This window comes from Primulina tabacum, chromosome 15 (genome assembly GCF_025594145.1).
Source record: "Primulina tabacum isolate GXHZ01 chromosome 15, ASM2559414v2, whole genome shotgun sequence".
Classification (NCBI taxonomy): Eukaryota; Viridiplantae; Streptophyta; class Magnoliopsida; order Lamiales; family Gesneriaceae; genus Primulina; species Primulina tabacum.
In genome coordinates, this window is record NC_134564.1 from 5,674,514 (window position 1) to 5,694,931 (window position 20,418).

General features: G+C 39.3%; 1 long non-coding RNA gene across 1 annotated transcript; it reads left to right on the forward strand.

Moving 5' to 3' along the window:
• Positions 1-1,362: 1,362 nt before the first annotated feature.
• On the forward strand, positions 1,363-19,253 carry LOC142527489 (uncharacterized). The gene is made up of 4 exons (XR_012815470.1): positions 1,363-1,474; positions 1,547-2,112; positions 2,197-2,323; positions 18,720-19,253. It is a non-coding gene; the product is annotated as an uncharacterized LOC142527489 (long non-coding RNA).
• The last annotated feature ends 1,165 nt before the right edge of the window (positions 19,254-20,418 follow it).

The following is a 20,418-nucleotide window of genomic DNA, read 5'->3' on the forward strand; positions in this document are numbered from 1 at the left end:
TACGTTAATCATAATCGACTGGTTCTTGCAGGCACTATTAGTGATACCTAGGGGATCATGGGGCGATGCTACTAGACGCTCTTACCATGATCCGATGGGTGCAATCAGAAATGAATTCTGACATTCTTAATTAAGGTGTTGATGAAAAGAATGGGGCTAACTAGGGTAAGCCCGAATAAGAATAAATATTATTTTGAATCACAAAGAGTTGTGAACCCATGGCTAGCTGTATCCCTGAACCATTGAGGGTCACACAAGTACTGGATCATTTGTTCCCGTTGAGAGAATAAATTCAAGGAGTTGAATTTATGATAATTAAATTTTGAGAAAATAAATTCAAGAAGTTGAATTTATGATATAGTAAATTCAAGAAGTTGAATTTATGAAATTTGGAGAGAATAAATTCAAGGAGTTTAATTTATAAAATTTGATAATTTAATTTATTAAACCCAAAAGTTGGGTTTATTAAATATTAAATTTTGGAGGTGATAAATTCAAGGAGTTGAATTTATAATTTTAATATTAAATTCAAATGTTGAATTTATAATTGATTTAATTTATTAAGCTCAAAAGTTGAGTTTATTAAATATTAAATCAAATATAGTGGGAGTATGTTTAATGGGCTTGTATGAGTACAAATCCAACATATTAAATAATTAAAGTTATTAATGGACTTTGATTAATTAATTAAACTAGTTGGACTAGCCCAATTAATTAATCAAGCCCATTAATGTTAATTGTGGAATTTAGGTCAAGCTATTGTTTTTAAGGAAATAAAAAATGACCTAGCCTCCATTCTTCCAATGGTGATTCACGTGAGTTTCACAAAAATTCCTCCAAAATATTTTTGGCCATTTTTCAAGGAAAATAAATTTGAGTCATATCTCAAATTTTGATCTCAACGTAGAAACTTCTTCCAAATTTTCTAGTGCAATTTGGAAGAGGAACAAGCGATCTAGTTGTGGACTTGATAGGAGGATCAAAGAAAGCAGATCTGAAGAAAGTTCGTAGGGAATTCACCAAGAGCTATCTCCGCTAATCCCGAAATAGTTGGAGCCGTGTGAATCATTCACCAAAGGTATAAACTCCAACGCCCTATGAATGTTTATGATAAAATCATACGAGCGCCCAAATCAAAACATATTTTGATTGTCAAAACAAAATAAAAATTTTTAAACTTCCGCTGCGTTTGGGCGTGTAGAAAACCGAGATCCAACATCGATTTCTCTATGAATTGTCTCAATGTTTTGTGTAAATGTGCTTTAGCACACGAGAAATTGCCTAAAGAATGGATCCGCTCGTCAAGCAGACATATGAAAACTTGAGTCGATATACTAATTCCTTTAGTGAGAGCAAATGCATCAGTCATTTCCAGTTCGGAAAACTTTACCGCACGAAATTTAGGCATCCTGACCGGGAACGGCATTTTGTGGTGAAAATATGGGAAACTGGATATAATGTGTTAAGATTAGCGGTATGTGTTTTGTGCAAAGAATGGATGTGAGATATTTATGTTGTGATGAAATTTGTAGTTGTACTTTTGTAGGACGAAATACTTTTATTGCGCCATGAACTGATTCTTGGTCATCCAAGCACGGTGCCAATGTATGGGTTCTGTGCCGATGGTGAACATCTTTGTGCAATGTATGCGTTCCAGGCTTCTGACTCCGTATATAACCTCACTCCAAAAGGTATAAAACTTTTTGTTTCATTGTTATGAACAATTGGCTATCGACCATCTAAAGCACCTTCTCGTGCTATCTTTTAGTTTTAACTGAACGAAATATCAACAAACTTGTTCTTCAAGTACATTCCCATATTTGTTGTTCTGTTATTATTTAGGTTATCAAATTCCTGTCTCTTGCATGAGCTGTGGTTATTGTTCAGTTTGCTGACATTATACTAGTCAAGCTCTGCATGTTGTAAACTCGAATATATCATCTCCATAGTTAACCTTACCCTTTTTAATCTATATATTCTTTTAAGTGGCTGCAAAGAATCAAGGTTGCCCTTGGGATTGCTAGCCTCCTCAAATTTTTGCATACTAGATATCCACAGTACCCACCTTTTGCAGTTCGCAATCTTGATGCTGCTCATATATTGCTTGATGAGGTGCATTGTGGATGCCCTACACTCGTCAAAATATTTATGCTAGTATGAAATATACAAGTAATAATTATTTCACTTGTCATGCAGAACGGTTATCCAAGGTTATGTGATTTTAGCATGATAATTGGTGGAATTCTTCCTGATAGAACACTTGATAAAAACGATAATGTCCATGGATGTTATGGTCACATGGACCCTTATGCTGGGAAGAAAGGTATTTCATTTTCATATAGTATCCTCATTGATACTCCTGGGACGGGCCCACTACTCCTGGCCCATCCCTAGCCCAAATGGAAGACAGACCCATCAAGGGACCAGGTATTCTCCTATAAATACCAGGTTTGAGTGTTCAGTTCATTCATTCACTATATCGTTTTCAGCAGCACCCTTAGCTGCTCCCCCCATATATCCTCAGTCACTGACTTGAGCGTCGGAGGGGCTATGCCAGGACACCCTCCTGGCCCCCTCTTAACGGTCTTTTTCGTGATTTCAGGCTCGGGATAATTTCAAAACCCTGCGTCTGTACTAGTGACATTTGCTGGGAGCGGACCCTAAATTTCCCGTGAGTATCACTTGGCGCCGTCTGTGGGAAATTTGAGTTGAGACGTAGAGATGGTAGGCAAGAGAGGGAGTAGAAGAGCTACCTCAGCATCATCGCATCCTCAGAGGGGACCCGAACAACCGCATCTTGAGACGAGACAGGAACAACCTCGTCAAGAGACAAGAGCTGAGCAGCCCCTTCAAGAGACAAGGGTCGAGCAAACCCGTCCCAATGAGAATGTGGGGAACTTGACCCTGGAACAGTTGGGCCAATTTATCACCCGGACAGTGGATGAAGCAATTAAGAGGAATCAAGAGTCTATGTTTGCAGAAGAGCAGGCCGCTCGCCAGGAGCAAGAGGAGAATGTGGAGGGCCACCAGAGCCGGGTTGAAGAGACGCATCCCCTCCAAAGTGGGGAAGGTTAGTGAGATAGGAGAGATGTGGAAGGAGATATGGATGTTGAGGCAGCAGGTAGGAAGCCGAGCGCCGGTACCCAAGAGAGGAAGTCCTTTTTCATTGGCCATCTTGGAAGAAGGACTTCCTCCAAATTTCCGACAGTCAAACGTGGGAGAATATGACGGACATACTGACCCTGAAGAACACTTGGGGAGATTTGAGAATGCGGCTCTGTTGCACCAATATTCGGATGGAGTCAGGTGCAGGGTGTTTCGGGACAGGTTAGTGAGGTCAGCCCAGCAATGGTTTAACACCTTGCAGCCCAACTCTATACGTTCTTTTGAGGACTTCTCAGCTGCCTTCTTGCACCGATTTCCTAGCAGCAAGAGGCACCAGAAAAATTATTTGAGCCTGTTCGTGATGAAACAACAAGAGAATGAAACTTTGCGAGAGTTTTTCCAACGCTTCAATAGTGCAGCGCTGGAAATACCAGCGGCTACCCCTGACATCATGATAAGTGCCTTTACCCAAGGACTGAGGGGAGGAGAATTTTTCAAATCGCTGGTCAAGAAACCTCCGTCGAGCTATGATGATTTGTTAGCTCCGTCAAGGTCAAGATGTTCCTCAGAAACCCATCGAACCGAGGAGGGGAATGAATGAGGATAACCACCCGAAGAGGGAATGATTCATATGATCTCGGGGGGTGCTACTGATGGAGACTCTGGGCGAGCTCGGAAGGCACATGGGAGAAGGTTGGAGAACTTTGAGATATCTATGGGTGCAGACTTACCACAAGACCCCGTCATCAGCTTTGGGCCCAAAGACCTCCGAGGCGTTGTGACTCCACATAACGATGTCTTGGTGGTAACGGCCACCATTGCCAATTATGATGTGGCGAGGATATTTATTGATAATGGAAGCTCCGTGAACGTCTTGTTCAAGAGCACGTTGGATCAAATGAAGGTGGAAGGATTTGAGTTTGAGCCGATCTCCACCCCGCTGTATGGGTTTGCAGAACACGCCATCCTGCCTTTGGGTCAGAATGTTCTTCCCCTCTCCTTGGGGACTTATCCTCGGCGGGTAACAAAAATGGTAGCATTCACCGTGGTGGATAACTTGTCAAAGTATAATGGAATTCTAGGACGGCCAGCCCTGAAGGATTTTAGAGCCGTAGCTTCCAGTTATCATCAGAAACTTAAGTTTCCTGTGGGAAAAGGATTTGGAGTCTTGTGCGAGGACCAAGAAGTCGCACGTCGTTGTTATGAACGAATCGTGAAGGAAGAAGAAAAGAGAGGTCGTGAGCATTCACATGGAAGCTTGAGCTCAGTCTTACAGTTGTAGAGTCATTCGGAGAAGCTTCTAAGTGGGTAACTTTGTCCTGTGGAGGTACGAGAGGAGCAGAGAGGAAAGTTGGAGAATGCGCTGGGTAAGGCTCTAAAGAGGCCAGGGAACGCTTACCACCTTAGAGAATATTAATCTTTACTTTATTTGTGATGTATTTCGTTCCTTAATTTGTCTTACATTATCAGTTGAAATTTAATAAAGCCGAGTTCTTATATTAAGTTTGTGGATGTTCTTGTATTATGAGGATGATATAGTTAAATTTTTTCTGCTATGGCATCGCCTAGCAGAGGAGCAGAGTGGGGGAGGAGAAAATTTAAATTTTTCCTGCTAAGGCATCGCCTAGCAGAGGAGCAGAGTGGAGGAGAATTAAATTTTCCTGCTAAGGCATCGCCTAGCAGAGGAGCAGAGTTTGGGAGATATTAAAATTTTCCTGCTAAGGCATCGCCTAGCAGAGGAGCTGGGGGGATGAGAAAAGTTAAATTTTTCCTGCTAAGGCATCGCCTAGCAGAGGAGCAGAGTTTGGGAGATATTAAAATTTTCCTGCTAAAGCGTCCGCCTAGCAGAGGAGCAGAGTTTGGGAGGAGAAAAATTTTATTTTCCTACTAAGACATCGCCTAGCAGAGGAGCAGAGTGGAGGAGGAGAATTAAATTTTCCTGCTAAGGCATCGCCTAGCAGAGGAGCAGAGTTTGAGAGACATTAAAATTTTCCTGCTAAGGCGTCGCCTAGCAGAGGAGCAGAGTTTGGAAGGAGAAAAATTTTTATTTTTCCTGCTAAGGCATCGCCTAGCAGAGGAGCAGAGTTTGGGAGATATCAAATTTTTCCTGCTAAGGCGTCGCCTAGCAGAGGAGCAGAGTGGAGGATGAGAATTAAATTTTCCTGCTAAGGCATCGCCTAACAGAGGAGCAGGGTTGGGGAGGAGAAAATTTTTATTTTCCTGCTAAGGCATCGCCTAGCAGAGGAGTTAGAGATGGGGGAGTTGAATTTTCATTTTCCTGCTAAGGTATCGTCTAGCAGAGGAGTTAGAGGGTGAAGTTGGAGAATTTTTATTGTCCTGCTAAGGCATCGCCTAGCAGAGAAGTTAGAGATGTGGGTGTTGAGTTTTTATTTTCCTGCTAAGGTATCACCTAGCAGAGGAGTTAGAGGGTGGAGGTGTCGAATTTAATTTTTCTATTAAGGCGTCACCTAGTAGAGGGGTTAGAGGGTGGAGGTGTTGAATTTTATTTTCCTGCTATGGCGTCGCCTAGCAGATGATTTATAGGGTGAAGGTGGAGAATTTTTATTTTCCTGTTAAGGCGTCGCCTAGCAGAGGAGTTAGAGTATGAGGGTGGAGATTTTTATTTTCCTGCAAAGGCCCGGCTTAGCAGAGGAGTTATGATATGATGAGGTAAGAGTTTTATTTTCCTGCTAAGGACTATTTTAGCAGAGGAGTCAAGGGTGCGGGGAAGTGGAAACTATTTCTCTTCAAAAGCTTAGTAGAGGACCTTGAAGATGGGGGCGACGAGGGCATACTATGTTAGAAAAATGTATTTCGTTTGTCATTAACGAACAATGTTTTCCGCTGCGAAAATTACCGATCAGGTCGTGGGGGTTTGGGGGCAACGCCCCCAAAAGCTATTCAGAAATCACACAACCATTCGCAAGGAAATGTATCAAAATTCTCAACGTACTGGACGAGCGCTCGAGCGAGCAAGGGGCTGGGCGAGCTGGCGATGGGTATCTTTGGCGAGCCAGCAGCGTTGGCTTGGGCGAAGCTGGGCGAGCTGGCGAGGGGTGTCTTGGGTGACGAGACAGAGGCGAAGCGAGGTGAAGGGAAGGCGAGGGCTAGGCACGCAGGGCGAGCGTGGCTGTGCTCAGGCTAGCTTGGCGAGGGTCGAGCTCGGGGCAGGCGTGCGCTCGTGCGGGGCGATGCGCGCTATGGCGGGCGTCGCGCGTTGGGCGAGCGTTGGAACGGGGCAGGCGTGCGTTCGTGCTGGGCGAGGGCGACGGGCGAGCATGAGGCAAGCTTGGGCGAGCAGGCGAGCAGGGGTGCTGGGCAAGCTCGCGATGAGGCGATTTGCGCTGGGGCGGGCGTGGCGCGGCGCGCTTGGGCGAGCGTGAGGCAAGCTTGGGCGAGCAGGCGAGCAGGGGTGCTGGACGAGCTCGCGATGGGACGATGTGCGCTGGGTCGGGCGTGGCGCGCTTGGGCGAGCAGACACAGGGGCAGAGCGAGCTCACGTTGGGGCTAGCGCGCAGGCGATGAGGGCTGGCTTAGCGAGGCGCGCAGGCGAGGCGTGGCTTGGCGAGGGCAGGGTGGCTAGGCGGGGGCGTGGTGCGAGGCGTGCGGCCGGCGCGGGCTCAGGCAAGGCGGCGGCCGGAGCTGCGAACGAGGGTGACGGGCATTGATGCGTCGTATGACGTGAGCGAGGTGCTGATGAAGCAAAGCTATAATTACTATTTGATTTCTTTCCAAATTTTTGGAGACCGACGAAAGGCAGGAAGAAAGTGCACAACTCGCGCCCGGAGAACCGGGGACAACACAATTAATCGAACTTTGAACTTGCAATTCAGTTCGACTCGGGAGGGGGAGACTGGTGATACCCAGGGATGGGCCCACTACTCCTGGCCCATCCCTAGCCCAAATGGAAGACAGGCCCATCAAGGGCCCATGTATTCTCCTATAAATATCAGGTTTGAGTGTTCAGTTCATTCATTCACTATATCGTTTTCAGCAGCACCCTTAGCTGCTCCCCCCATATATCCTCAGTCACTGACTTGAGCGTCGGAGAGGCTACGCCAGGACACCCTGCTGGCCCCTTCTTAACTATCTTTTTCATGATTTCAGGCTCGGGACAATTTCAAAACCCTGCGTCTGTACTAGTGACACTTGCTGGGAGCGGACCCTAAATTTCCCCTGAGTATCACTCATGAATAAGCATTAAGAATTTATTCTAATTTGCAGCTCTGCCCCTCACATTTTACTCATTACCTCTGAACAGAATTGAGTTTAAATTGTTGATTGATTTATGGTTTTGTTTAAATGTTTTTTAGCTTGAAATGTCTCGATATTTTTTCTTTGAGGAACAAAACAGAACGGAACATATTGTTTGGCTTGTTTAGATGATTATGTTGCTACGATGATTTGTTTTGAATCTATTTAGCTAATTTTCTACATGTAATAATATATTTCCTAGCTAATGGAAGTCGTGGTGGCCTGGAGGGATAATAGTAATCTGTTTACATTGCTGATATATAGAGATTGGTGAACTAGGAATTGGGAGAATGATGTATTTGTGTCGTAAAGAATAATGGAAAAGGTTCAGAAGGTGTGTCATGTGTGTAGAACACATATAAAAGCTATTGATACACGATATGCACGGCTGAATGAAAGGATATAGAGATAAGGTTGCTTTGAATAAAACAAAGTTGTCACTGTTTGTAACGAAGAGTTAAAGTTATTTCCGTTTCCTTTTTTTTGGGAGTGTGTGTGTGTGAAGGCGCTAAGAAATATTTAACTTATAGTTACAGCTTTTTGGTACGATGATTTATGTATTACTACGAACAGATTGTTGGATCTTGGTTTTCTCGTGTCCCAAACGCAGCGAAAGTTTAAAAATTTTTATTTTATTTTGACAATCAAAATATGTTTTGCTTTGGGCACTTGTATGATTTTATCATAAACATACATAGGGCGTTAGAACTTTTACCTTTTGGTGAACAATTTTCACTTGGCTCCAACTACTCTGGTATTAGCGGACGTAGCTCTTGTTGTAAATCCATACGAACATTCTTCGATCTCTTAATCCGCTCCACGACTGAAATATTTGTTTCTCTTCTAAATTGCACTAGAAATTTAGAAGAACTTTGGCGTAGACATTGAACACGAAGAAAAAATCGACTCAACATAATAAGCCGAATTTTTCTTGGTTTTTGAGAGGAGATTTTCGAGAGCAGCACTTGGAAGAAGTTGGGAATAGCCGAAAGACCCCTTTTTATTGTTGATTAGAAAACCAAAAACCTACAATTGCATGCCATATCTTAAGGATAAGAAAATCCTTATTTTAATACTAATAATTTATTTACTTAATTAATTGAATTAATTAAGTCAATGAAATATTCTTATTGCATACCAAATCTTTTTCTTTTCCAAATCACCGAAAACGTTTCGAAAACTTGTGGTCTCATGGAGGCTAGGGTTTAGCTCATCTACTATATATTTTTAATCAAGTGATGACCTAATACACATAATTAACATTAATGGGCTTGATTAATTAATTGGGTTAGTCCAACTAGTTTAATTAATTAATCAAAGTTCATTAAAAAATTTTAATCATTTAGTATGTTGGACTTGTACTTCTACAAGCCCATTAAACATAATTCCCACTATATTTAATTTAATATTTAATAAAATCAACGTTTGAGCTTAATAAATTAAATTAATTATAAATTCAACATTTGAATTTATTATTTAAATTAAAAATTCAACTCTTTGAATTTATCACCTCCAAAATTTAATATTTAATAAACCCAACTTTTGAGTTTAATAAATTAAATTATCAAATTTTATAAATTCAACTCCTTGAATTTATTCTCTCCAAATTTCATAAATTCAACTTCTTGAATTTAGTATCTCATAAATTCAACTCCTTGAATTCAACTCCTTGAATTTATTTTCTCAAAATTTTATTATCATAAATTCAACTCTTTGAATTTACTATATCATAATATAAATTCAACTCCTTGAATTTATTATCTCAACGGGAACAAACGATCCAGTGCTTGTGTGACTCTCAATGGTTCAGGGATACAGCTAGCCGTGGGTTCACAACTCTTTGTGATTCAGAATAACATTTATTCTTATTCGGGCTTACCCTAGTTAGCCCCATTCTTTTCATCAACACCTTGATCAAGAATGTCAGAACTCATTTTTGATTGCACCCATCGGATCATGGTAAGAGCGTCTAGTAGTATCGTTCCATTATCCCCTAGGTATCACTGATAGTGCCTGCAAGAACCAGTCGATTATAATTAATGTACAGTACGGTCCCTTCATCTCATATATCCCGATCGAATCTGCAACCATTGGTTCATCGAGGGTTGCATAATAATTCGATAACTATGTGATAACTATAAATAGTGGCATCGCACGTACGGTTGGAGAACTCCTTTTCTAACGTACATCTCATACTCTGGCCAGAGATTCCATTCACTATTATTTCATCAGATCACATAGGATATCCACACCCGTAGGTGAGCGGTGAATCCCCGACTACAATGCACTGGCTCCTATATGTGTCGCAACTGTACCCAACCTCGCCACCTGATGACTCTCTTGGAGCAGGTAAACGAGTCAAAGCATAGCCCTAGCATATAGAGCCTCAGTGTTGTCCCGGGTCGTAAGGACTAATGTTGTACAATCATAACCACAGAGTTATCCTCTCGATGAATGATAACCACTTGGAAAGTCCGAGGGAGGGTAGTTCGGTATAATCATCATATGAGTACCCATCTGCATGTTTGGTCATCTCTATGCCCTTACCAAGAAACGCAGTACACAACATCACAGATGCTAGTCTCGAGCTCAAGCGACCTTTATCCATGTTTAGGCGGCTGAATCGACTAGGAACGAATTTAGATCATACAGTGTTTACAAACGAGTTTCAACATCGAATTACGATTCATTTGTTGTAAAGTATAATCAAAGTCTTTATCTATGTTGTTCACATGGGTATACAGATAAAGAAATAACAAACCATGAAATAATGAATTATATTAAAATAAAGATTATTAATTACAATTGAGTCAATAAAATCCCTGGCCAACAGTTGGCTTGCAAAGCATCTACTCTAACAATCTCCCACTTGCCCTAGAGTCAACTACCCATAAACTTTAATCACATTGCCTTGCGATGCTTTTCAAACAATGGTCCTGGCAAGGACTTTGTAAGTGGATCAGCAACATTATCTGCAGAGGGGACTCTTTCGACTGATATGTCTCCTTTTCCCACAATCTCCCGTATGATGTGGAACTTCCTCAGTACATGTTTGGATCGCTGATGAGACCTTGGTTCCTTTGCTTGCGCAACGGCACCAGTGTTGTCGCAGTACATCGGGACTTGATCAACTCCATTAGGAATAACGCCCAACTCTTGGACAAAACTTCTCATCCAAACTATCTCTTTGGCTGAATCAGATGCAACAATGTATTCAGCTTCAGTAGTGGAATCCGAAACGGTGTCTTGTTTTGAACTTTCCCAAGAGACAGCCGCACTATTTAGCATGAATACAAAACCAAAGGTCGATTTCGAATCATCTACGTCACATTGGAAGCTAGAATCAGTGTAGCCTTCCAATTTCAATTCTCCACCCCCATAGACCATGAACAAGTTCTTAGTCCTTCTCAAGTACTTAAGAATATCTTTCACGGCCTTCCAATACATTGGACAAGTGTTCGCCTGATATTTGCTTGTAACACTCAGAGCGTAAGCAACATCAGGACGTGTCTATATCATACCATACATGATACTACCAATGGCTGATGCATATGGAATACGTGTCATCATCTCTATCTGTTCATCAGTTTTGGGACACATAACTTTGGATAGAGTAACATCATGACACAATGGTAAGTATCTTCTCTTGGACTCTTCCATAGAGTATCGCTTCAAAATGGTAGCAATATAAGCGGCTTGGGTGAGTCCCGGCATCCTCTTTTGATCTATCTCTATAGATTTGTATTCACAATACATGGGATGCTTCACCCATATCTTTCATAGAGAATTTACTTGCTAACCATATTTTAGTTGATTGCAGTAGTCCTACATCATTCCTAATTAGTAGGATGTCATCAACATAAAACATAAGGAATGTCACTGCACTCCCACTAACTTTCTTGTACACGCATGGTTCCTCAGGATTCTTAGAAAAACCAAACTCTTTGATAGTGCTATCAAATCTGAGGTTCCAACTCCTTGACTCCTGCTTGAGACCATATATTGATCTCTGAAGTTTGCATACCTTATGCTCACTTCCTACTGATGTGTATCCCTAAGGTTGGGACATATAAATTTCTTCTTTGATGTTTCCATTGAGGAATGCAGTCTTTACATCCATTTTTCATATCTCATAGTCATACCATGATGCTATGGCTAGTAGTATTCTAATGGACTTAAACATAGCAACTGGTGGAAAAATTTTCTCATAGGCAACTCATTGCTTTTGAGCATAACCTTTTTCAGCCAGTCCTGCTTTGAAGGTCACTACCTTCTCATCCGCCCCAAGCTTTCTTTTGTAAATCCATTTGCATCCTATGGGAACGATTCCCTCAGGTGGATCCACTAATGTCCAGACTTAGTTTGAATACATAGAGTCCATTTCTGACTGCATGGCTTCAAGCCATTTGGTTGAATCAGTATCAGATATTACTTCTTTAAAGTTCATTGGATCACATCCAACACAAGGCTCATCATGACCTTGTTCATGAAGAAGTGTATATCTTGCAGGTGGTCTAATAACCCTATCAGACCTCCTAGGAGCTTGTACTTCAACTACTGGTTCTTGGGAAATGGGTTCAACTTCTATAGTTGAGGGAGTATATTGAATTTCTTCAAGTTCTATCATCTTGCCTTTTCTATCTAATAGAAATTCCTTTTCCAAAAAGGTGGCATTTCTTGAAACAAACACTTTCGCTTCATTGGGATGATAGAAATAATATCCAACAGAATTCTTTGGATCCTACAAAGTATCACAAAGTGGATCTACTATCCAATTTGTCTCCCACTGTCTGCTTCACGTAAGCAGGACATCCCCATATTCTCTCGTAAGAATATTTGGGAGTTTTTCCCATCCATATCTCATATGGTGTTTTATCAACTGCTTTAGTATGGACATTATTCAACAACATTGCCGCAGTTTCAAGCGCTAAGCCCCAAAACAATGCAGGCAATTCAGTGAATCCCATCATGGATCGAACCATGTCCATCAAGGTTCGATTTCGATGTTCAGAAACACCATTCAATTGTGGTGTTGCTGGAGGAGTCCACTGTGAGAGAATCTCATTCTCTTTTAGATAATCCAAAAATTCAGCACTGAAGTATTCTCCATCTCGATCAGATCGAAGTGTCTTAATACTCCTTTCTAGTTGTTTTCTTACTTCAGATCTGAATTCTTTGAACCTTTCAAATGCTTCAGATTTGTGTTTCATAAACATACCCATACCTCGAATGGTCATCAGTAAAGGTAATGAAATAAGAATGCCCAAATTTTGTGCTAACACTTAGCGGGCCACAAACGTCCATGTGGATCAAATCCAGTAGACCATGTGCACGTTCCACGTTTCCATTGAATGGAGTCTTAGTCATTTTTCCTTTTAGACAGGACTTACAAGCAGGTTGAGAATTTTTGTCTTACAAGTCAAACATGCCTTCTCCCACTAGCTTGTGCATCATTCTTTGGGAAATATGACCTAGTTTAGCGTGCCATATTTGTGTGGGATTTGGATCATCTAACTTTATTTTGTTTATTATTGAAATCATGTTTACTTGGACATTCGCTTATCATTTCCAGAACATTTCTGGCAGATACAATTTCTTATGTCCGGACTTCTTACAGTGCAAAAAAATATGTTCTAACTTATTGGGCTTTGCAGGCCTTTTAAGTATCTTTCAGAGTTTGTCTCTTATTGGGATTGTTTTTCTTGTGAGGGGAAGAACATTTCTTTCCCTTACCTTGTGGGCCATTTTCGTCTAACGAGAGGCCCATAAGAAAACAATAATTTCCTGTTTTATGGTGATCTCATAAGTTATAAGAATATTAACTAGCTCTTCAAGGCTATCATCTATCTTATTCAATTGAAGTTCACCATAACCCCGAAAATGAGGAAGAGAATGAGGAAGAGAAAGACAACAAATTGATGTCATCAATTAACTCGTTAAGAATCACATATTCCAGGCCCACCACATTTTCAATAAGCACAGTCATATATACACCATGTTCATGGGCTAGAACCCCATCTTGCATGTGTGCAGTCATGAGCTCCTCGAAAGTAGTGTGCATCATCGTATTAGTTTCATGCACCATGCAACTCTTGCACGTGCATTCGAATGTCAGCAGCATTCAAAATTTCCTCAAATTGTCCCTACAGCTCATTTGACATAGAAACGAACACATTACACTTTAGCTTGCACACTATGGTCCCACCATCTTGCATGCATTGTCAGTTCAACAAGACTGACATTAGTGTGTATGTCATTTTTTCCGAATTTAGAACAATTTTTCCAACCAGTCTTGAAAATTAGATTCGGTTAGCTTGTTAATAACAAAAATGGATTACGAGACGAAATCTAAAATATACTGATATGGAAACAGAATAAAGGTTGCTGATTATTTTAAAATAATTTTAAGATATAAAATATGGATTTTATTTTATAAATCTATCTCCCACTATTTTAACATTTTCACCACCCTCTGATGAAAAAGGGAAATCGTATTTCCTTAGTGGGCACGTAGAGTCCAATTCGCCAATTATAATCCCGAATAATATCAGCCAATTATAATTTCTAAAAGGTAGAATCCAATTGAATCCCTATGCAACCTCCGCGTGTTTTGCCTCATGTTTAATAAGGACACAATAATATGACGTCGTTTATTTTCGCGTGTCAAACCGACCCATCAATATTGAATTGTAATAGACGGTCGTCATGAGTTCCCCAAATAATATGAGCCAAAGTCATGGGAGTTCCACTCAATTCACATCATATGTCAGGTGGAAGTCACAGCTTTCCGGCGTCCAGGCCTCCCCAATAATATGAGCCAGACACTGTCCGCGGGTAGCGATCAACATGCAACCACGGTTGATGGAAGGCAAGGAAAAATTAAACTTTTTTAATTTTTACTTTTTCGGTTTGATATAAATTTTGAATCTTATTCAAAATGAGGGATTTTGATTTTAAAATTGCCTCATCATTTTAATTTTTAAAATCGCGTGCCACGAGTTTGTATGTTTGCCGGATCCATGCAACTATATTATCTAATAATATACATATATGCATACTACTATATATCGCATATATCATAATATGACATTCAACAATAAATAAGGATGATCGATCGCCAACACTATTAGATCCATGTGAGCCAAACATGGATCCAGGTCCAAAACCTAGGTGAATGCAGGGATGCAAATGCAACTATTACAAGTGCTTCCAATATTTTACACGTCTTCATCTCGTTCATCGGGCCCACCATCTTCCAGTCTTGATCTCCCACTATTTCTAATAATTACATTTAAATAGCCATGGCACATAAGGGATACATCTCATGGGGTGGGAACGGGCCATAAACCAGGCCCACTTTAATAATATCAAATATTAACAAAATGAATAAAAAACAGTAAAATATCCTAACATACACCTAACACATTGGTCAAGGCTCTTGATCATCCTTCATGCATTTAATATCAAATATTAAAATCAATTTAATTAAACAAATTTAATTAATTGATAAATCATATATCTAATAATTTTACCACTAACCACCACAATTATCAAATAATTTAATAAATTAAATAAACTCCTTTATTTAATTTCCAATTAAATCAATAATAATTGATTTCTTGTAAAACTCATTTTACCATAAATAATTAAAATCACATTCTAATTATTTATTTTACAAGAAAATTATTAATTTTCTAAAAATCAATTTTCCAAAATAAAAATTGAACCAATTTTCAAAAATATCAATTTTACCCAAAAATTTGAAAAATCAGAAAATCGCCCCTAGGCCCAAACAATTCAAGCCCATTATCCAGAACAGAGCCCGAGACGTTCCCGGGCAGCTGCCCGCACTTCCCGCGCACTGCTCGAACGTTTCGGGCATTCGCAGGCACGCTGTGCGCGTTTGTGAGCACAGCCATGTGCGCTGGCCGCGAGCGTAGCGTGCGGACATTCCGCATGCCGCGCGTCGGCCGCGCGCACTCTGCGCGGGCCGCGCACGGGCTGCCCGGAATAGTTCCGGGCAGAAACGAAATATTTTTTTTTTGTTTTCTGGAAAAATAAAATTTTTATGGTGCATCAATTTTCTGAAAAATTTTCTTGTGTGGTTCGAAATAAATTATTCAATATGATTTAAAACCATACGATATAGAGAACCTGGCTCTGATACCACTGTTAGATCTCGGTTTTCTCGTGCCCCAAACGCAGCGAAAGTTTAAAAATTTTTATTTTATTTTGACAATCAAAATATGTTTTGCTTTGGGCACTCGTATGATTTTATCATAAACATACATAGGGCGTTAAAACTTTTACCTTTTGGTGAAAAATTTTCACTTGGCTCCAACTACTCTGGTATTAGCGGACGTAACTCTTGTTGTAAATCCATACGAACATTTTTCGATCTCCTAATCCGGTCCACGACTGAAATATTTGTTCCTCTTCTAAATTGCACTAGAAATTTAGAAGAACTTTGGCGTAGAGATTGAACACGAAGAAGAAATCGGCTCAACACAATAAACCGAATTTTTCTTGTTTTTTGAGAGGAGATTTTCGAGAGCAGCACTTGGAAGAAGTTGGGAATAGCTGAAAGACCCTTTTTATTGTTGATTAGAAAACCAAAAACCCACGATTGCATGCCATATCTTAAGGATAAGAAAATCCTTATTTTAATACTAATAATTCATTTACTTAATTAATTGAATTAAGTAAGTCAATGAAATATTCTTATTGCATAACCAAATCTTTTTCTTTTCCAAATAACCGAAAATGTTTCGAAAACTTGTGGTCTCATGGAGGCTAGGGTTTAGCTCATCTACTATATATTTTTAATCAAGTGATGACCTAATACACATAATTAACATTAATGAGCTTGATTAAGTAATTGGGTTAGTCCAACTAGTTTAATTAATTAATCAAAGTCCATTAAAAACTTTAATCATTTAGTATGTTGGACTTGTACTCCTACAAGCCCATTAAACATAATTCCCACTATATTTAATTTAATATTTAATAAAATCAACGTTTGAGCTTAATAAATTAAATTAATTATAAATTCAACATTTGAATTTATTATTTAAATTAAAAATTCAACTCTTTGAATTTATCACCTCCAAAATTTAATATTTAATAAACCCAACTTTTGAGTTTAATAAATTAAATTATCAAATTTTATAAATTTAACTCCTTGAATTTATTCTCTCCAAATTTCATAAATTCCACTTCTTGAATTTAGTATCTCATAAATTCAACTCCTTGAATTTATTTTCTCAAAATTTTATTATCATAAATTCAACTCTTTGAATTTACTATATCATAATATAAATTCAACTTCTTGAATTTATTATCTCAACGGGAACAAACGATCCAGTGCTTGTGTGACTCTCAATGGTTCAGGGATACAGCTAGCCGTGGGTTCACAACTCTTTGTGATTCAGAATAACATTTATTCTTATTCGGGCTTACCCTAGTTAGCCTCATTCTTTTCATCAACACCTTGATCAAGAATGTCAGAACTCATTTCTGATTGCACCCATTAGATCATGGTAAGAGCGTCTAGCAGCATCGACCCATGATCCCCTAGGTATCACTGATAGTGCCTGCAAGAACTAGTCGATTATGATTAACGTACAGTACGGTCCCTTCATCTCATATATCCCGATCGAATCTGCAACCATTGGTTCATCGAGGGTTGCATAATAATTCGATAACTATGTGATAACTATAAATAGTGGCACCGCATGTACGGTTGGAGAACTCCTTCTCTAACGTACATCTCATACTCTGGCCAGAGATTCCATGCACTATTATTTCATCAGATCACATAGGATATCAACACCCGTAGGTGAGCGGTGAATCCCCGACTACAATGCACTGGCTCCTATATGTGTCGCAACTGTACCCAATCTCGCCGCCTGATGACTTTCCTAGAGCCGGTAAACGAGTCAAAGCACAGCCCTAGCATATAGAGCTTCAGTGTTGTCCTGGGTCGTAAGGACTAATGTTGTACAATCATAACCACGGACTTATCCTCTTGATGAATGATAACCACTTGGAAAGTCCGAGGGAGGGTTGTTCGGTATAATCATCATATGACTACCCATCTGCATGTTTGGACATCTCTATGCCCTTACCAAGAAACGCAGTACACAACATCACAGATGCTAGTCTCGAGCTCAAGCGACCTTTATCCATATTTTAGGCGGCTGAATCGACTAGGAACGAATTTAGATCATACAGTGTTTACAAACGAGTTTCAACATCGAATTACGATTCATTTGTATTAAAGTATAATCAAAGTCTTTATCTATGTTGTTCACATGGGTATATAGATAAAATATAACAAACCATGAAATAATGAATTATATTAAAATAAAGATTGTTAATTACAACTGAGTCAATAAAATCCCTAGCCAACAGTTGGTTTGCAGGGCATCTACTCTAACACAGATGTCTCGATATGGTGTTTATTGGAGGCAGAGTGCTTATAAAATAGAACTATTAATGTCATTAAATTAACTTAAATAGTTTGAACTAGCAAAAAGAATTGTGAACTCCGAAGAAATATGAATTTCGATATTCGATATATTGCTATTAGTTTCATTTATTTCTGTCCATTGTGATTGTTCTGAGCAAGCTGTGAGGAGTTATTTTTGTAGCTAGAGTCCTCTTGAGTCTACAGCATTGTAATGGATTCAATAGCAGACTTTTAAGCTGGTTAAAGGGCAAACACCATAACTGAAATTGGGTGTATAGAAGTCGTTTACTCTTGAAATGCAAACTAATGAGCATTCTATACTCAATGTTGTAATTGGCGGGAGGCGGTGGCAGGACGGTCAATGACCGTCTACCGCCTAGGAAGTGACTAAGCTGTTGAATTTTTTTAACAATTTTTTATAGGTAATAAATAAGAATATATAATCATGCAATGTGGTTACAAGTAATGATCACTTTTGATGTAATATATGTAATTAAATAATGTTTATGTATAAGAAAACTTCATGAAATATAATACAATTTAGACAAAGTGCAGATAAATATATAAATGCAAACTAACAAGATGATTAAGGCGGTGGCTGGAGGCGGTTTGACAAAGGAGGATAGCCTCGGACCACTTATAGAGACCGCCTTAGACAAAGGCAGACAAAGGCGGGGCGGTCGAGGGCCGCCTACGTCTAGGCAACCACCATTTAAAACACTATCTTTACTGTAGAAGTATGAAGTATTCAGCTTCCAGATTGGCCCACATGACTGCACTCTCCACTTTGTTCTGCAATTTAATTTTACATCATCTTGGTTTTACTGAAGCAAGTGCGGATTTTATAACCAAGATTATTTAGAAGGTTTTGTATTGGATTTGCTTTTAGGGAATTGTTCAGATAAACAAGACGTCTTTGCATATGGGGTTATACTGCTAGGTTAAATAACCAAGAAAGTTTACACGCAAGAAGATCGGCAAGCCCGATTACCTTTTGATCATGAATGGGCACAGAGAGAATATAAGACTAGTGAATCAGATATTGACAAGAAAACCGTCCAACGTTCACTTGTCCATGAAAGTTTTACAAGCGATCCTGATTTTAATTCAGCGGATGGGGCCGAGATCACTGCCATTGCAATGGAATGTATAAATACATGTGACTGTGAACGCCCCACCATGAAGCAAGTGTTGAGGTCTCTGCTCACACTTCCAGTTGTTAAGCAGCATGCTCCTTTTCTAGGAGTGAACAAACTGCTCCAGCCCCATAAAATTGGTCACTGACAGTTTGTTATATATCTTTTACATACAAGGTTCTGCTTTTGGAAGCCGATTTATTATGACTTTAGGATGCTGTTGATGTAGTTCGAACTCTCTTCAGTCTCATTGTTCGTTTTCAGGGTTATGTTTGCATTTCCTTTTATCATTTTATTGAGCTATGATTTTCTTCTATAGAAAAAACTCATTTCCTCTGCATCTATTCAATGACCGTCTTTGACTAAAAACACCTGAGACAATGTTAATTTGTTGCATAATGAAAAAAGAAAATTCCATTCGTTAAATATGATGGACCCATTCTTCGGAGCCAATGTTATAAATTTAAATGCCCTAGTTTTATTAAACATCCATTCTAGTTTATATAGCATATCTTATTAGTACGTAGCCACGTTGATGAAAACATTGGGACAATACATACAGAAATCGAAACATTGCAAAAGTAAATAATTGAACAAAAGCAACAAAACATAGTTTGATATACTTAATTTGAAGCAATTTTCCATGCAATATTAACCGTGCAGACAATAGCCCCACAAAATACCCATTTTCACTCATTCAAATTCATATTGAAGGCTACAAAAAACTTCGAAGATAATAAACAAAACTAATCAAGTTCTACATAAAATCCTCGAAGATTGCATCTTCGTGGTGGTACTGCTTATCCCAATGCATATCGCGAGGGGAATTCGTTAATTTAAACAAAAATCTAGCAATAATAATAACATTGCTTTTACAGCCAAAATCCAAAGATAATGAAGAGCGAAGGCTATGGGTTTAAGATTTTACCTGCTTCAATTTAAGAATTTCCCTCGGAAACTGCTCACCTCCCTTCGCGTTCAAACCAGGGTTCCCGCTATAAGAACCATGCGTCTCCTATTTATAAGGCACAATGATATATATTATATGGGTCCACCCAAAAAATCCAATATTCCAATTTTCATATTAAAATTTTAAGATTTTATTTAAAAAAATTCATTACATAACAATTTTATGCTAAAAAAATTAGGGGTGTCGAAAATTAATGTCGTCAGCCTAACACAAAAGATATTGTTTTTGGGTTGAGAATTTAAGAGTTTGGATCAGATCGAATTGGACTCGAAATATGAAGCGAAAATATGGGTTCATAATACCTAAATTAAGAATCAAGTTGTCCATCAACTCGAACCCGCCCGACCAATTTATATATTATTATTATTTTAAGTTAGGTTCAATCCTATTTTTAAACTGAGTATTTGCTTTTAATTTATCTGTTTCACCTTCATTTCTCTAAGGCCTTCGATCTCTTCGAACATTTGTCTCGTACAAAAAGG